We start from the raw sequence: 15,957 nt of genomic DNA on the forward strand, positions 1-15,957 counted from the left end.
TCAGAAGCTGAAAGCAATGGTACCAGGAGCAAGAACCAGCAGATGCCAGCTACGTGCCTTCCCAGCTGGCAGAAGTGTCACAGATACCAGTGGCCTTTCTTCAGAGTCCAGGTGGCATCTGGATGATGCCTCAATTTGAACATTTTCACAGCCTAAGAAGTATAAATTTGTAACCTAATAAATCACCTTTGTGATACCAATCAATTTCTGGTATATTGCATTCTGGTAGCTTTTAAAGTGGAAACAACCAAAACAGATTTTGTAGTCTTTTTGAGTTAAACCAAAGTAACTAAGTCTCAATCTGCAATTAGAGGTGAACCAAAATTTTACAGAGCATCTTGCAATATTTACTTTTCTAGTTTCATGATTTCTTTCTGGAATTGTAATTAATTTGCTTTTTACAAAATACAAGAAAAATTCTTGTCATATTCTCCACAATATTTTGAGAATACAAAGAACTCAAAGATGTCCATGAAAGAGCTGTGCTTGAATGGATAAACTTAAGACTTCAAGGAAGAATGACTTTCTTAGTCTACCTGATGGGGTGTTTACTTAAAGTCTATCGCTTATATTAAGTTTGATTGCATGGTTGATAATGTTATTGCATATTACAGAGTAACAATGTCCTTCTGACTAAAACAGATTTTTTATAATTAGTCTTTGACATGGTTTAGACCTGGAGGACACTAGAAATACTTTATGTTTAAATCTTTATTTAATATATGTGATTTGTTGCCATCTATTCAAATGTTTTTTTTTCAACTAAAAACACTTTTATTAGAGAAGTTATGGCTTTACAGAACAACTGTGCATAAAAAATACTAACCCACCACCACTTGCACTAGTGTGAAAAATTGTTACAATTGATGCTAAAATGCTTTTTGTAATGTTACATTTTTTTTTTTTTTGCTAGCTAATAGAATTTATTTACTCTGATAAAAGTTCTGGTTCCAGGGAACTCAAGGCTCAGGCTCAAAGAACCTCAGAACATCCTAATAGTCATGCAGACTTGGAGAGTCTCAGATAGGTTGTCCTGCAGATAACTTGTCTGAGACATATGTGGGTGATTTCAAGATGGGCAGACATGTTAGAGTTGGCTTTAGCCATGTGTAGATAAATTTGCCTTTGTTTTAGACACTAGGGCCTCCAGGCCCTCACCAATTCACATCACACTCTCCTCCAACCAAACCCGTTCTTACTCTTAGTAAATAGCCCCACCTCCACTCATTTTCTTGAGCCACAAACTTTGGAATTATCTTTGATTCTTTTCTTTCCTTCATTGTCTCACAATGCAACCTACCCTCAATTCCTGTTGGAATTGAAAATATGTTCCAAATCCTCTTTTGTCTCTCTGCCTTCAAACCAGTAGGTTGGTTCAAACACCATTTTTCTTCTACATGAAAACAATAATCTGCACTACATCTTTGTGATAATTATTGAAAATAATTTGCAGGGATGCTGTCAATAGGATACATGAACAAGGATAGTTTCAGGTTTTATTATTATTGTAAATCTGTCTGTATTCATAGGCTGTGATGGGACTTTGGTAATTAAGATTGCAGATGCTAACAAAAAGGAAATGCACAGACTGCTCTTCAGATGCTCCTTAGTCTGGTGATAACCACCACAATATTAAGAAACAACACTCATACTGAAAAACTCATAGTAAGTGTTGATGTGGAACTCTCTTGGCAGGTATAAAGACTATGTATGAAGAGCCTTCAGTCTTTGATGCAATAATTCCATTTATGTGAATTTATCCCAAAGAAACTTGATAGAAGAAGAATATACTACATACATAAAATGTAGGGCATTTCTTATGCAGAGTAAAAATTGGAAGCAGTATAATGTGGGCAATAAATAAGTTGTTAAATAAATTTTAATGCAATAGTTTGTTGGGATATCTTGTGTATGTGTGTGTGTGTGTGTGTGTGTGTGTGTTTAAAGGAGATAGAGAGACAGAAAGACAGAGAAACAGAAATAAAGACAGAAAGACAGGCCTGGAAGGCTGCCACAAGTATTAATATTGGGTATCCTTAGTTGTGGGTTATCTTTATTTTCTTCCTGATTTTTCAATACTTTCAGAAGTTTTTGCAAAGATCATATATTACTTAATTTTTCCATCAATATAAGGCATTCATCTGATAAATCAAATTAATAAGAGAAGTTTTGGATAAAAGGAACAGTATCCTACCTAACTACTCTTGAACCCTAGTTATAACACTCCGAGGAAACATCTTTTATTCTTTTCACAATCACAGAGTCACATTACAAAAGCTGTATAATTATACATTCATCTTCAAGAAACATTGCTAATGGAACACAGCTCTACAGTTTCCAGGACTTCCCTCTAGCTCCTCTAACGCACCTTAAACTAAAGAAGGGATATTGATAAAATACGTAAGAATAACCTCCAGGATAGCCTCTTGACTCTGTTTGAAATCTCTTAGTCACTGACACTTTATTTGGTCTCATTTCTCTCCTCCCCCTTTTGGTCGAGAAGATTTTCTCAATCCCCTGGTGCTGAGTCCCAGCTCATTCTTGGATTTCTGCCCCACATTTCCAGGGAGGTTTACATCCCTGGGAGACATGTTCCGTGTAGAGAGGGGGAGGGCAATGAGTTAACTTGCTGGTTGGCTGAGAGAGAGAGGCCACATCTGAGCACAAAAGAGGCTTTTTGGGGGTGACACTTTAAGTAAGCTTAGTCTATCCCTTGTGGGGATATGTTTCATATGAACAAACTCCAAGTTTGAGGGCTTGGCCTATTGATTTTGTTGTCCACACAGCTTATGAGAATATCAGAAATTCTCCAAATGGGGAAGTCAAATTTTCCTCTTCTTGCCATTCTCCCAAGGGGCTTTGCAAATACCTTTTCTTCACTGTTCAAATCACTCTGGGATTTACTGGGGCACCACTCTGGACAAACCTATAAAATCTCATGACTTATTCAAGGTTCCATGTACTTAAGATGTTCAATTAAACTTTCCATATAAGTTATATTAGGAAATGCACTAGTCAAAATATAAATTTTGTACCAAATAAACACTTTGCTTTAGTCCCACACATAAGTTAGTTTTAAAATATGAATTACCACCTATTTTCATCACTCTGCAATATTGACATTTCTTTGTTCTTCCTCATGTAAAAACATTTTTTAAATTATACATTTAGTCACTCTCATTGTACACTCTAGACATTTCTAGACTATACCATCTCATTCTTTATTGTCTATCTTTCCTTCTGGTTTCATTTGTGCCCCCCAGCCCTCCTCCTCACATTTAGCTTCTATCATTCTCACATTTAGCTTCATTCAATGTACTGACATTATTGCACTACAATTAAGTAGTACAGTGCTAACCATTTCTGAATTTTTACAATGAGTTCTGTTGCATAATCTGTATCCCTTTAGTTCCAATTACCCCGAATCTACACTGTTTCTATCTCTTGATGGCTTCTGTTCTTAACTGAAATTCTCCAAGTTCATTCATTTTTGTTAGTTCATATCAGTGAGACCATACAATATTGTCCTTTTCTTTCTGGCTAATCTCACACAGTATAATGCCCTCTGTTGTTATATGCTTTATAATTTTATTCTTTTACAACTGTGTAAGAGAATAAAGTCATAAAGCACACAATCCATGTTGTTATATGCTTTATGGGTTTATTCTCTTACAGTTGTGTAATCTTCTATTGTATGTATATACCACAGCTGCTCAGCCACTCATCTGTTGATGGACATTTGGACTGTTTCCATCTCTTGGCAATTATAGATAATGCTGCTATAAATATTGGTGTGCAAATGTCCATTTGTGTACTTTCCCTTATGTTCTCTGAATAGTACCTAGTAATAGTATTACCAAATTGTATGGCAATTCTATATGCAGCTTCCTGAGGAAACATCAAACTGCCTTCCACAGTGGTTGTACCATTTTACATTCCCATCAACAGTGGGTAAGTGTGAGTCATTCTCCACATCCTCTCCAGCACTTGTTGTTTTCTGAGTTATTGATAATGACCATTCTGGTGGGTATGAGATGATATCTCATTGTGGTTTTTATTTGCATTTCCCTAATAGCCTGGGAAGTTGAACATCTTTTCATGTGCCTTTTAGCCATTATATTTTTTCTTCTGAGAAGTGTCTGTGCATGTCTTTTGCCTATTTAAAATTGGGTTGTCTTTTTGTTGTTGAGTTGAACAATCTCTTTACATATTCTGGATACTAGACCATTATCTGATGTATAGCTTCCAAATGCTGTCTCCCATTGTGTAGGCTTTTTACTTTTTTGACAGAGTTCTTTGATGCAAAAAAGTGTTTAATCTTGAGGGCTTCCCATTTATCTATTTCTTTTTTAAATCCTCATGCTTTGGGTGTAAGATCTAGGAAACCACCTCCTATTATAAGATTTATAAGATATTTTCCTACATTTTCTTCTAAAAGTTTTATGGTCTTAGATCTAATGTTTAGGTCTCTGATCCATTTTGAGTTAATTTTTGTAAAGGGTGTGAGATATGGATCCTCTTTCATTCTTTTGCATGTGGATGTCCAGTTCCATTTATTGAATAGACTGTTTACTGAAGAGACTGCTCTGTCCCAGGTGAGTTGGCTTGACTACCTTATCAAAGATCTGTTGTCCATAGATGAGAGGGCCCATATCTGAACACTCTATTTGATTCCATTGGTCAGTATATCTATCTTTATGCCAGTCATGCTGTTTTGACCACTATAACTTCATAATATGCCTTAAAGTCAGGTAGTATGAGAACTCTGACTTCATTTTTCTTTCTCAGGATATTTTTAGCTATCCAGGGCACCCTTCCTTTCCAGATAAATTTGGTTATTGGTTTTTATATTTCTGTGAAGTAAGTTTTTAGGATTTTAAGTGGTATTGCCTTGAATCTATAAATAGATTTAGGTAGAATTGACATCTTAATTATATTTAGTCTTCCAGTCCATGAATACATATGCCCTTCCATTTATTTAGGTCTTCTGTGATTTCTTTTAGCAATTTCTTATAGTTTTCTTTGTATAGGTCTTTCTTATCCTTAGTTTAATTTATTCCTAAATATTTTATTCTTTTGATTGCAATTGTAAATGGGATTTTTTTCTTGATTTTCCCCTCAGAGTGCTCATTACTATTGTATAGAAACACTACAAATTTTTGAGTGTTGATCTTGTAAACTGCCACTTTGCTGTTCTCATTTACTAGCTCTAGTAGTTGCTGTGGATTCTGGGGGGGTTTCAACATATAGTATATCATCTGAAAACAATGAGAGATTTACTTCTTTTCCAATTTTGATGTTTTGCATTTATTTTTCTTGTCTAATTGCTCTGGCTAGAACTTCCAACACAGTGTTGAATAATAATGGTGACAGTGGAGATCTTGTCTTGTTCTTGACCTTAGGCAGAAAGTTTTCAGTTTTTCCCAATTGAAGATGATGTTAGCTGTGGGTTTTTCATATACTCCCTTTATCATGTTGAGGACGTTCCCTTCTATTCCTATCCTTCGAAGTGTTTTCAACAAGAAAGGATGTTGAATTTTGTCAGATGCCTTTTCTGTATCAATCCAGATGATCATGTGTTTTTTCTGCTTTGATTTGTTGATATGGTGTATTACATTAATAGATTTTCTTATGTTGAACCATTCTTGCCTATCTGGGGTGAATCCTACTTGGTCATGGTGTATAATTCTTTTAATGTGCTGCTGGATTCTATTTGTGAGAATTTTCTTCAGGACTTTTGCATCTATATTCATTAAGGGAATGGTCTGTAATTTTCTTTTCTTATAGTATCTTTGCCTGGCTTTGGTATTAGTGTGATGTTGGCTTCATAGAATGAGTTAGGTATTCTTCCTTCCTCTTCAATTTTTTTGAAGGGTTTGAGCAGGATTGGTACTAATTCTTTCTTGAATGTTTTGTAGAATTCACAAGTGAAGCCATCTAGTCCTGGACTTTTCTTTTTTGAGATCTTTTTAATGATTAACTCAATTTCTTTACTTGTGATTGGTTCCTCTCTAGTCAACATTGGTTGTACATGCCTTTCTAGGAAGTTGTGTATTTCATCTACATTGTCTAGTTTATTAACATAAAATTATTCATAATATCCCCTCATTTCTTCTTTTATTTCTGTGGGGTCAGTTTTTATGTCTCCTTTTCCAGTTTTTATTTAATTTATTTGCATCCTCTCTCTTTTTCTTTTCATCAACCTTGCTAAGGGCCTATCAATCTTATTGATTTTCTCATAGAACCAGCTTCTGATTTTATTGATTTTCTCAATTGTTTTCATGTTCTCAATTTCATTTATTTTTGCTGTAATCTTTGTTATTTCTTTCCTTTTGCTTAGTTTGGGGTTAGTTTGCAGTTCTTTCCCTAGTTCTTCCAAGTGAACAGTTAATTCCTCGATTTTTGCTCTTTATTCCTTTTTTGATATAGGCATTCAGGGCAATAAATTTCCCTCTTAGCACGCCTTTGCTGCATCCCATAAATTTAGATATGTTGTGCTTTCATTTTCATTTGCCTCAAGATATTTACTGATTTCTTCCTTGACCCACTAGTTTTTAAGAGTGTGTTGTTGAACCTCCATACATTTGTGAATTTTCTGGCCCTCTTTCTATTATCAATTTCTGACCACATTCTTTTATGATTTGAGAAAGTGTTTTGTATGATTTCAATGTTTTAAAATTTATTGAGTTTGCTTTGTGATCCAGCATATGATCTATCCTTGATAATGATCCATGAGCACTTGAGATAAAGGTGTATCCTGCTGTTGTGGGGTGTAATGTTCTATAAATATCTGTTAAGTCTAGGTTGTTTATTGTATTATTCAACTTCTCTGTCTCTTTATTGATTCTCTGTCTAGATGTTCTGTCCATTGATGAGAGCAGGGAATTGAAGTCTCCAAATACTATGGTAGATATGTCTTTCTCTTTTCAGTATTTGCCTCACGTATTTTGAAGCACTCTGGCTCAGTGCATAAATATTTATGATTGTTATGTCTTTTTGTTGAAAGGTTCCTTTTACTAATACATAGTATTCTTCATTGTCTCTTTTGTTTCACATTTCAAGTCTAATTTGTTGGATATTAGTATAGCTACTCCTGCTCTCTTCTGATTGGTGTTTGCATGAAATATATATTTTTCAACCTTTCACTTTCAACCTATGTTTATTCTTGGGTCTAAAATACATCTCCTGTAGAAATCATATAATGGGTCCTGTTTTTTAATCCATTCTTCTAGTCTATGACTTTTGATTGGGCAGTTTAATACATTAATATTTAGTGTTATTACTGTAAGGGCAGTACTTTCTTCTACCATTTTGCCTTTTGGATTTTATATGTCATATCTAATTTTTCTTCTTTTTACCTTTACTGATAGTCTTCATTTCTGCATTCTTCTCCACACCTCTCTCTGTTGTCTTTTCCTATCTGTGTCTATTGCTCCCTTTAGTACATCTTGTAGAGCCAGTCTCTTGGTCACAGATTCTCCCAGTGATTTTTTTGTCTGAAATGTTTGAATTTCCCCTCTCATTTTTTTTTTTTTTTTTTTTGCCATGGGTTGCCACCAGGAATCGAACCTGGGTCTCTGGCATGGTAGGCAAGAACTCTGCCACTGTGCCACCATTGCCCACTGCCCCCCCCCATTTTTTCTGCATGGTTGGTCTGGGAATTGAACCCAGGTCTCCCACATAAAAGGTGAGCATTCTACCACTGTACCACCTGTGCACCCCAACCTCCCCCTCCTCATTTTTGAGGGGTAGTTTTGCTGGATATAGAATTCTTGCTTAGCAGTTTTTCTCTTTTAGTATCTTCAATATATCATACCACTGTCTTCTTGCCTCCATGGTTTCTGCTGAGAATAGTCTTATTGTACTTCCTTCATTTGTGATGGATTGCTTTTCTCTTGTTGCTTTCAAGATTCTCTCTTTCTCCCTGACATCTGACATTCTGATTAGTAAGTGTTTTGGAGTGTGTCTATTTGAATCTATCCTGTTTGGGGTACACCACACTTCTTGGATCTGTAATTTTAAGTCTTTCATAAGAGTTGGGAAACTTTCAGTGATAATTTCCTCCATTAGTTTTTTCTTCCTTTTCTCTTCTCTTCTCCTTCTGGGACACTCACAACACATATATTTTTGCACTTCTTGTTGTCACTCAATTCCCTGAGTCCCTGCTTGTATTTCTCCATTTTTTCCCTATATTTTCTTTTGCTTATCAGATTTCAGATGTCCTGTCCTCCAGTTCACTAATCCTGTCTTCTGCCTCTTGAAATCTGACATTGTAGGTTTCTATTGTTTTTTTTTTTTTATCTCTTCTACTGTGCCTTTCATTTCCATAAGTTCTGTGATTTGTTTTTCAGACACTCAATTTCTTCTTTTTGCTTGTCCCTTGCCTTCTTTATATCCCCCCTCAATTCATTGATTTGATTTTTGATGAGATTTTGCATATCTGTTTGAAGATTCTGAATTAATTGTTTCAACTCCTGTATCTCATTTGATTTGTTGGTTTGTTCCTTTGACTAGGCCACATCTTCAGTTTTCCTAGTATGATTCATTATTTTTTGGTGGTGTCTATACATTTAATTTCCTTAATTAGTTTATTCTTGAGATTGTTTTCACTTTTTTATGTAGGATTTTCTTGCTGGATTACTTTGTTGTCTATCTATTCTTTGACATTCAGTTCAGCTTATTCTAGGCCACTAGCTTAGGTTTTGTTTGACAGATAAGAATTTTTCAGCTCTTGATTTCTTGTTTCTTACCCAGGTACCTAAAGTTCCATATACCTGAACTACCAGGTTATACGCAAAGAGCACAGCATCTCAGAATTTAGAAATAACAGTTAAAACTCAAGAATAAATGTGACTTCTATAAGGGCTAACAATCTGGAAACCTTTACAATGAGCCTTAAAATTCTGTACTTCTTAATCAACAATTTCCCAATTTCTGCCTACGTTTTATCCCCTGATACTCTGTGTTCTCAAATTCAATTCTCAGAGTTTGTTCATTATATTTACTTTATATTAGTAAAACTGTATAATATTTGTTCTTTCATTTATGGCTTATTTCACTCAATGTAATGTCCTCAATATTCATTCACCTTGTTACATGCCTCATGATTTCATGCATGCCTCACAACTTCTTAACAGTGTTTTAAAATGATTTCTTCATCCTTCATTAATTTTTTGTCCTTCTCTTCTGATTAAGAGAATAGATATGTCTTCAGTATGCAATATAGAGTATACATCACTGAAAACAAAATTCATTTTCTGCCTAGACTTCTAAAATTTTATATTAAATGCTTACTTCTAAGGCATTCTGTGTGGTGTCATTATGCATTCATGTCTTATCTCTATTTTATTTCCTCCTAAAACTTTATTGAAGTATATATTTTTCCTTTTTTAAAACTTACTCATTTTTCTTTAGCTTCTTAGAAAGATAATTTTAACATAGTTTCCTAATTATAATTTTTGGGTCTTTCATTTTCCATTAAAAATTTCAAAAACTTTCTTTCAGAGTAGTAAATCTATCTATATACAAACATAACTATGTAATATTTGGTAGATAGTTTCATTTCCAACATGTGCTGACAGGGGCATTAAATAATAATATCTTTTATAAATCAATGGTCTTTGCTGGTTCTGACCATTGGAAAATTTTTATTGATTCTCAGAAGCTTTTTTTTTTGTAATATATTTGAATGTAATCAAGCTATTTGGCTAATAGAACTTGAGAATTTAATGATCAAATCGTTTTTGCCATACTATGGAAGTAAGGCCACATTAGTCTCTGGGTTTATGTAAAGGTATATATTATAAGATTTTGTAAATCCTGTTTTTAAGTACCTATTTCTTCATTTTTTTTCACAATTCATTCTACACTGTAATCACAATGTTGTTATCCACATCCTATTATCCATATTAATATATGATATGATATATCCATTAGAGTTCCTTGCACTAATTAAACCAGGATACCTATACTCTCATATGGAGTGACATGATGTAAAATAGCTAAATTATTTTTTTAAAGAAAAGGAAAAACAATAATAATAAAACAGAAAAATGAATATGCTTTAAACAGATGACTTCAAGGCTGCATTGACTTGAGAACATAATGTTAGACCTATATTTCAGAAAGAAGTATTTGAAATATTCATACTTTCTGAACTATTGTTTTCATTACATTTTTTGAAGATTAGTCATTTGTATTAAAAATAAAAGGTGAACTTCCCTGAAGAGGTAGGGAAGGGAGGACTGGGCCTACCTGCCCAGGCCACCATGCCAAACTACTGCATAGCCTCTGCTCTAGTTTGCTAGCTGCCAGAATGCAATATACCAGAAACAGAATGACTTTTTAAAAGGGGAAATTAATAAGTTGCTAGTTTACAGTTCTAAGGCTGAGAAAATGTCCCAATTAAAACAGGTCTATGAAAATGTCCCATCAAAGGCATCCAGGGAAAGATACCTTGCTTCAAGAAGGCAGATGAAGTTCAGGGTTTCTCTCTCAAGTGAGAAGGCACATGGTGAACACAGTCAGGGCTTCTCTCTCAGATGGAAGGGCGCATGGTAAACATGGCATCAAGGGCTAGCTTTATCTCCTGGCTTCCTGTTTCATGAAGCTACCCAGGAGGCGTGTTCCTTCTTCATTTCCAAAGGTTGCTGGCTCATGGACTCTCTGCTTCATGGTGCTGCAGCATTCTCTGCTCTCTTCAAATCTCTTTCTTTCTCCAAAATGTTTCCTCTTTAATAGGACTCCAGAAACTAATCAGGACCCACCCACATGGGTGGAGACATGTCATCACCGAATCCAGCTTAGCAACCATTCTTCATTGGGTTACATCTCCAGGGAGATGATCTAATTACAGATTCAAACATACAGTATTGAATAGGGATGATTCTGCCTTTATGAAATGGGATTTAGATGAAAGCATGGCTTTTCTAGGGGACAAGCATCCTTTCAAACCAGCACAGCCCCCAGTAGCACACGGAGGAGCACACAGTCTGACCTAGCCTTCTGCATGTTCCCTGGAACCAGCCAGATGCCAGAAGTGGGTGCATAATTGCAGGAGAGTAGACTTGGAAGATAAAACTTCTGATCAGCTAAATAAACATCACTGGTTATCAGCCAACACTTTGAGACCTCTATGATAATTAGAACTAGTCCTTATAGGACAGTTCTTTAAGATAAGCCTATACCAACAGTATTTGGTCTTACCAGTCATTTGGACAATCCAGATAGTAAACTCAGAAAACAAATAAAATAATTTAGTGAAAATGAACTCAGGGCAGTGAAAGAGAAAAAAAAATGATGAAACTTCTGAACAGAAACAGAAATATAATCAAATGAACAACAGCAATGTCAGAACCCAGATGCAGAAAAAGGAGATGAAGAACAAGATGAAGATATTTTACCTTTAAGCCTTGAAGAGAAGGAAAAAAGAGAACACCTAAAATCTTTCCTTGGAATTTTGATTCTTATGAAAAACAAAAGATACCTGTGGACAGATATGAGGCTGACGAACTCCCCAAACGTGTCTGAACTCCTGATGACTTTCAAGCACTGCTGGAGTGCCAAATGAATTCTGATGAAGAGGTTCTGAGAAAGTGCTTTGAGACGACAGCAGTTAACCCATTGCTCTGTTTCAAAGCACAGCAGAAACACAAGCTGGAGATAGGTGAGGACTGCATTCACATTCAAGAAGAAACTCTCAGGGAAGTAAGAGACACACAATTCTTTTTCATTGTCCCTGATGATGTGGTGGGCATAGCAGAGGGAGAGCACGTGCCTGTGTTAGTGAAGTTTGTGGATGAATATCATAACCTGAGAGAGACATTTGTGGGGTTCCTGCCTTATGAAGCTGATGCAGAAATTTGGGCTTTGAAATTTCACACTACAATAACTGAGAAATGGGGACGAAACATGGAATACTGTCATGGGCAAGCTTACATTGTGTCCAGTGGATATTCTTCCAAAATGAAATGCTGCTTCTAGACTTCTAGAGAAATATCCCCAAACTATCTATGTACTCTTCTCTTCCTGTGCCTTAAATTTGTGGTTAGGAAAATCAGTGCATGCTATGGGAGTATCTTTTGTATTGGGAATGATTGCAGAAGTTCTCCTTTTTTCCATCGATCACCACAACTGCTTTTAGAATTAAAAAATGTAATTTCTATCCTTTTTCAGAGCAATGAAGGGGTGATGAAGTGAAGGAACTTTGCCATTCCCAATGAACAGGCAGGTATGATGCTTTTGGAATTTTGGTGTAACTTCTGCAAGCACTTGTTTTATGTTTAGATGTATAAACTGTGATACAATTATTAGATGGAATAACTGTATAGCTCACCCAGCATTTGTACTCTGCAATGCAGTAACAGATTTTGATTTCATTATTATCACTGTTGTTCTTAAGAATGTCCTACCTTTTATAGGAACCCTTGGGGAAAATCTCCAGTAGCAAACCTCTGATATCTCTTTGCAGCCAGCTGCTTGACTGCAGTGCTGCATTCGCTAAATGTAATGATGGAAAATGTTGAAGTTTATCATCAATTTTGATTTGAGAAAGCCAAAATTTGACAATCAAACTTGATATTCACATGAAACTCCCTGGCAAATTTTACAGAGCTCAGCAAGCTAATCTGGAATCTTTATTAACCATTCAAAGTTACTATGAAGAAATCCTAAGTGTTCCAAGAGTGAAACACATTATTTAGGAATTTAAAGATATATTCTCAGAACAGTACCTCAAAGCTCTTAAATACTTATCTCTGGTACTCTCTGTCATAGGACATCTCAAATTCAATACACCGAAGGAACACTATGCTGACATGTGCAGAAGTGACTTACCTGGTCCTGACACACTCTCAGTCAAGCTTCATTGTTGGAGAATCAAGTGGAAACCCAGAGGGAAAGTATTAGAGCATCAATCTGCCATTTATGAAGTTCTTCACTTGTCTGACATCAAGTTTTTCCTAATGTTTATGCTTTGTTGAAGGTCTTATGTATTCTGCCTGTGATGAACACTGAGAATGAACAGCATGAAAATAGATGAAAGAATTTCAAAGCATACCTGAGGACCTGATAGACCAAAGTTGAAGTAATTTGACTTTACTTAATGTGACTATTGATATAAAACATGTTCTGGATTTAATGGTGGACACAAATATCAAACTCTATACAACTAAGTCAGAACTTCTGATAGGTAATTCAGAAACCACTGAAAATACTTAAGAAAATTTAAAAATATGTTTTCTTCTCACATTTGGAGAAGCTGGAAGTGTATGTAAGTTGTTTAATCACTAATTATTTTTGCCTATAGTTCTTCCATAGAATCCATTAGTCATTAACAATCTGCCTCTTTAAAGGGCCACATTTTTAATTCTCATTCCTTGAAGACCCATCTATTCTTCCAAAAGATAGCATCGAATGTGCCATGTTTCATTGCTATTAGTGGTATTCTAGAATTACTTTAATTAAGTCATTGTAGACATAACATTAATCATCACTGTGGATCCAATTGTCATGTTATCAGTGCAGTTTCAGTACTTTACAGAAATAAGTTTTGAGGAGGGATGAAAGGAAAGAATGCATTCTGTGTAAAACAATAAAATGTCTTATAACTGACCTTTATTTAATAGGACTTTTAAGTATGTTCTTAAAAATTTGCATTGGACAGTTGAGGGAATTACCAGAGAGTGAAAGAAACTGAGCTTTCCAAGCAAGGATTTCAATTGGACTAAAAGGAACAAGTTACGCTTAAAGTTCAAATGCCTTTTTGCACATCTGGTTATTGCCGTATACATTCCTTTGTTGAGCCTACACCTTCATAAGCTTTTTAGAGGTATGTGTTGAATACTTTTGTTTTATGATCAAGATAGAATCAGAAAGCATGGATACTGACAGCTGACTTCTCTGTTTTCTTCTGTCTATTTCCATTATTATACCTACTGCCTCACCTTGGTTCATAAGCAAACCTGGAACGCCCATAAAACTGTTTTGTGGTTTCCCTAAGAATAATACAGAAAATATTGCTGTTATTTTTTGTAAAGAAAATCTATTTTGTATAGTTTATTTCAATCTAAATAAAATGTGAATTTTGTTAAAAAGTTAAAGGACTCAGTTTAATAATGATCTGTAAAGAATATTTTTTATACAATAGCACAGGTTGTTCTTTTTCTTTTCCCCTCAATGTCAGAGTAACCTAGGAAATGATTATTCCACCATTCATCAAGTGAAATTTAACAGAAAAAAAATTCTCAATTACCCTTTGATATTTCTTTTTCTTAACTTCATTTTTCCCTATGAGATGAACCAACAGAGAGAACAGTTGGTTAAAAAACACTTGGGTTCTCTAGGTCTCCATGTAACCTTATTTAATTCTTCTAAATAAAACATTAATAAAATGATTGGTATAAGAGTTCCTGTTTGCAAAGGTTCTAGGAGGATGTACATATATTTTAATCTCTTTATGAAATACATGTTACAACATTGATAAGCTTCAAAGACATATGGTCATTGTAAGAAGCCAGACACCAGTGATCACATATGGTATGATGTCAATGAAATGAACTGTCAGGAAAAAGAAAATCTATAGTGATGAAAAGTAGGTTAGAGGTTGACTGGGGTAGACTGGGGTGTGGGTAGGGCGAAGTATGGAATTGACAGTAAATATCCATGAAGGACCTGAGGGTGATGAAAATATCCTTGAACAGATTTATGGTACTGATCATATGATTTGGATAATTTACTAAAGAGTTATTTGAACACTTGTAGTGGGCGAATTATTTTATATAGAAAAGTATGCCTCAATAAAGTTATTTCAGAAAAGTAAGTCAAAACAATGCAACTACATAACAGATTCCAAACTTTTAAGTTTTGATTGAATAAAAATAAACCTTATTAGGCCCATATAAGCCTCCTAACTAAATATATATATATATATATATATATATATATATATATATATATATATATATATATATATATCTTCTTCACTCATTAATGAATCTCAGATTTTAAAGGGCCCTTACTACACTGATGTTCAAATATGATCTACGGTTCTTAGTAAAGTAGTATTGATATTTTCAAGATCTAAGGAAAATTAGAAACAAATATATAATGTGTGTGTGTGTGTGTATGTGTGTGTACATGCCAAAGTACTTTCTGCCTGTATTCATTGATATATATAGTGAAAGATCTTGGAAAATAGAAATATTATCTCTTCATAAAGCAAAAGACAGTTTCATTAACAGCCTTTGAATGTTAATGTCTCTTTCTGGAGCAAAGGACAACCTTGTTTACTGTGCAGTTTAATGTATTTGGTTTTTCACGATTCCTCTCCTGAAACACAACCCATGTCTGACTAGGTATCACCTGGCCTGCTTTGTGTCACCATGTGAGAAATGGGTCTCAGAGAATTGGTTCAAGAAAGCAATGTACTTTAGCTAATGATATTTCTGAGTAAGAAACTGTGGTAGCTAGTTTCAGGTGTCAACTTGGCAAGGTGATAGTGCCCAGTTCTGTTGCTATGGACTTAAATCTTCAGCATGTGAAATTCGCCTGTGGCTGATTACATCTGTGGTAGGCTAAAGGGCATCAATGAGTGATGTTTAATTTAATTAGCTGAAGTCTTAAAAGGATAGGTCAGAAGAGAGCTCAGTAGCTCATACTCAGACATTTGGAGATGTGGAAAGAACCCATCCTTGGGAAAGCTCTTTGGACCCAGAAGCCAAGAGAGAGAGCCAGAAGGTGCCATGTGTGCCTTCCCATGTGACAGAGAAGCCCAGATGAAAATTAGTAACTTTTCCTCTGAGTAACTGTTAATTTGTAACTAAGTAAATCTCCTTTATAAAAGCCAGTCCATCTCTGGTGTATTGCATTCTGGCAGCCTTAACAAACTGAAACAGAAACTATCCTTGGTCTCTGACCTAGGAGCTGTGTTTGGCAACATCTGTAAAACTACAACAGGTT

The 15,957-nt window shown here is 35.1% G+C and overlaps 1 long non-coding RNA gene and 1 pseudogene across 1 annotated transcript in view; both read left to right on the forward strand.

The window, feature by feature from the left end:
• The window catches only part of LOC143665913 (52 kDa repressor of the inhibitor of the protein kinase pseudogene), a 47,507-nt pseudogene extending 34,289 nt beyond the window's left edge, over window positions 1-13,218 (forward strand).
• LOC143666023 (uncharacterized) overlaps window positions 1-15,957 on the forward strand; it is a 688,093-nt gene that overhangs the window by 76,915 nt on the left and 595,221 nt on the right. The gene's annotated exons all lie outside the window — the stretch shown is intronic.

Source organism: Tamandua tetradactyla, chromosome 22 (genome assembly GCF_023851605.1).
Source record: "Tamandua tetradactyla isolate mTamTet1 chromosome 22, mTamTet1.pri, whole genome shotgun sequence".
Classification (NCBI taxonomy): Eukaryota; Metazoa; Chordata; class Mammalia; order Pilosa; family Myrmecophagidae; genus Tamandua; species Tamandua tetradactyla.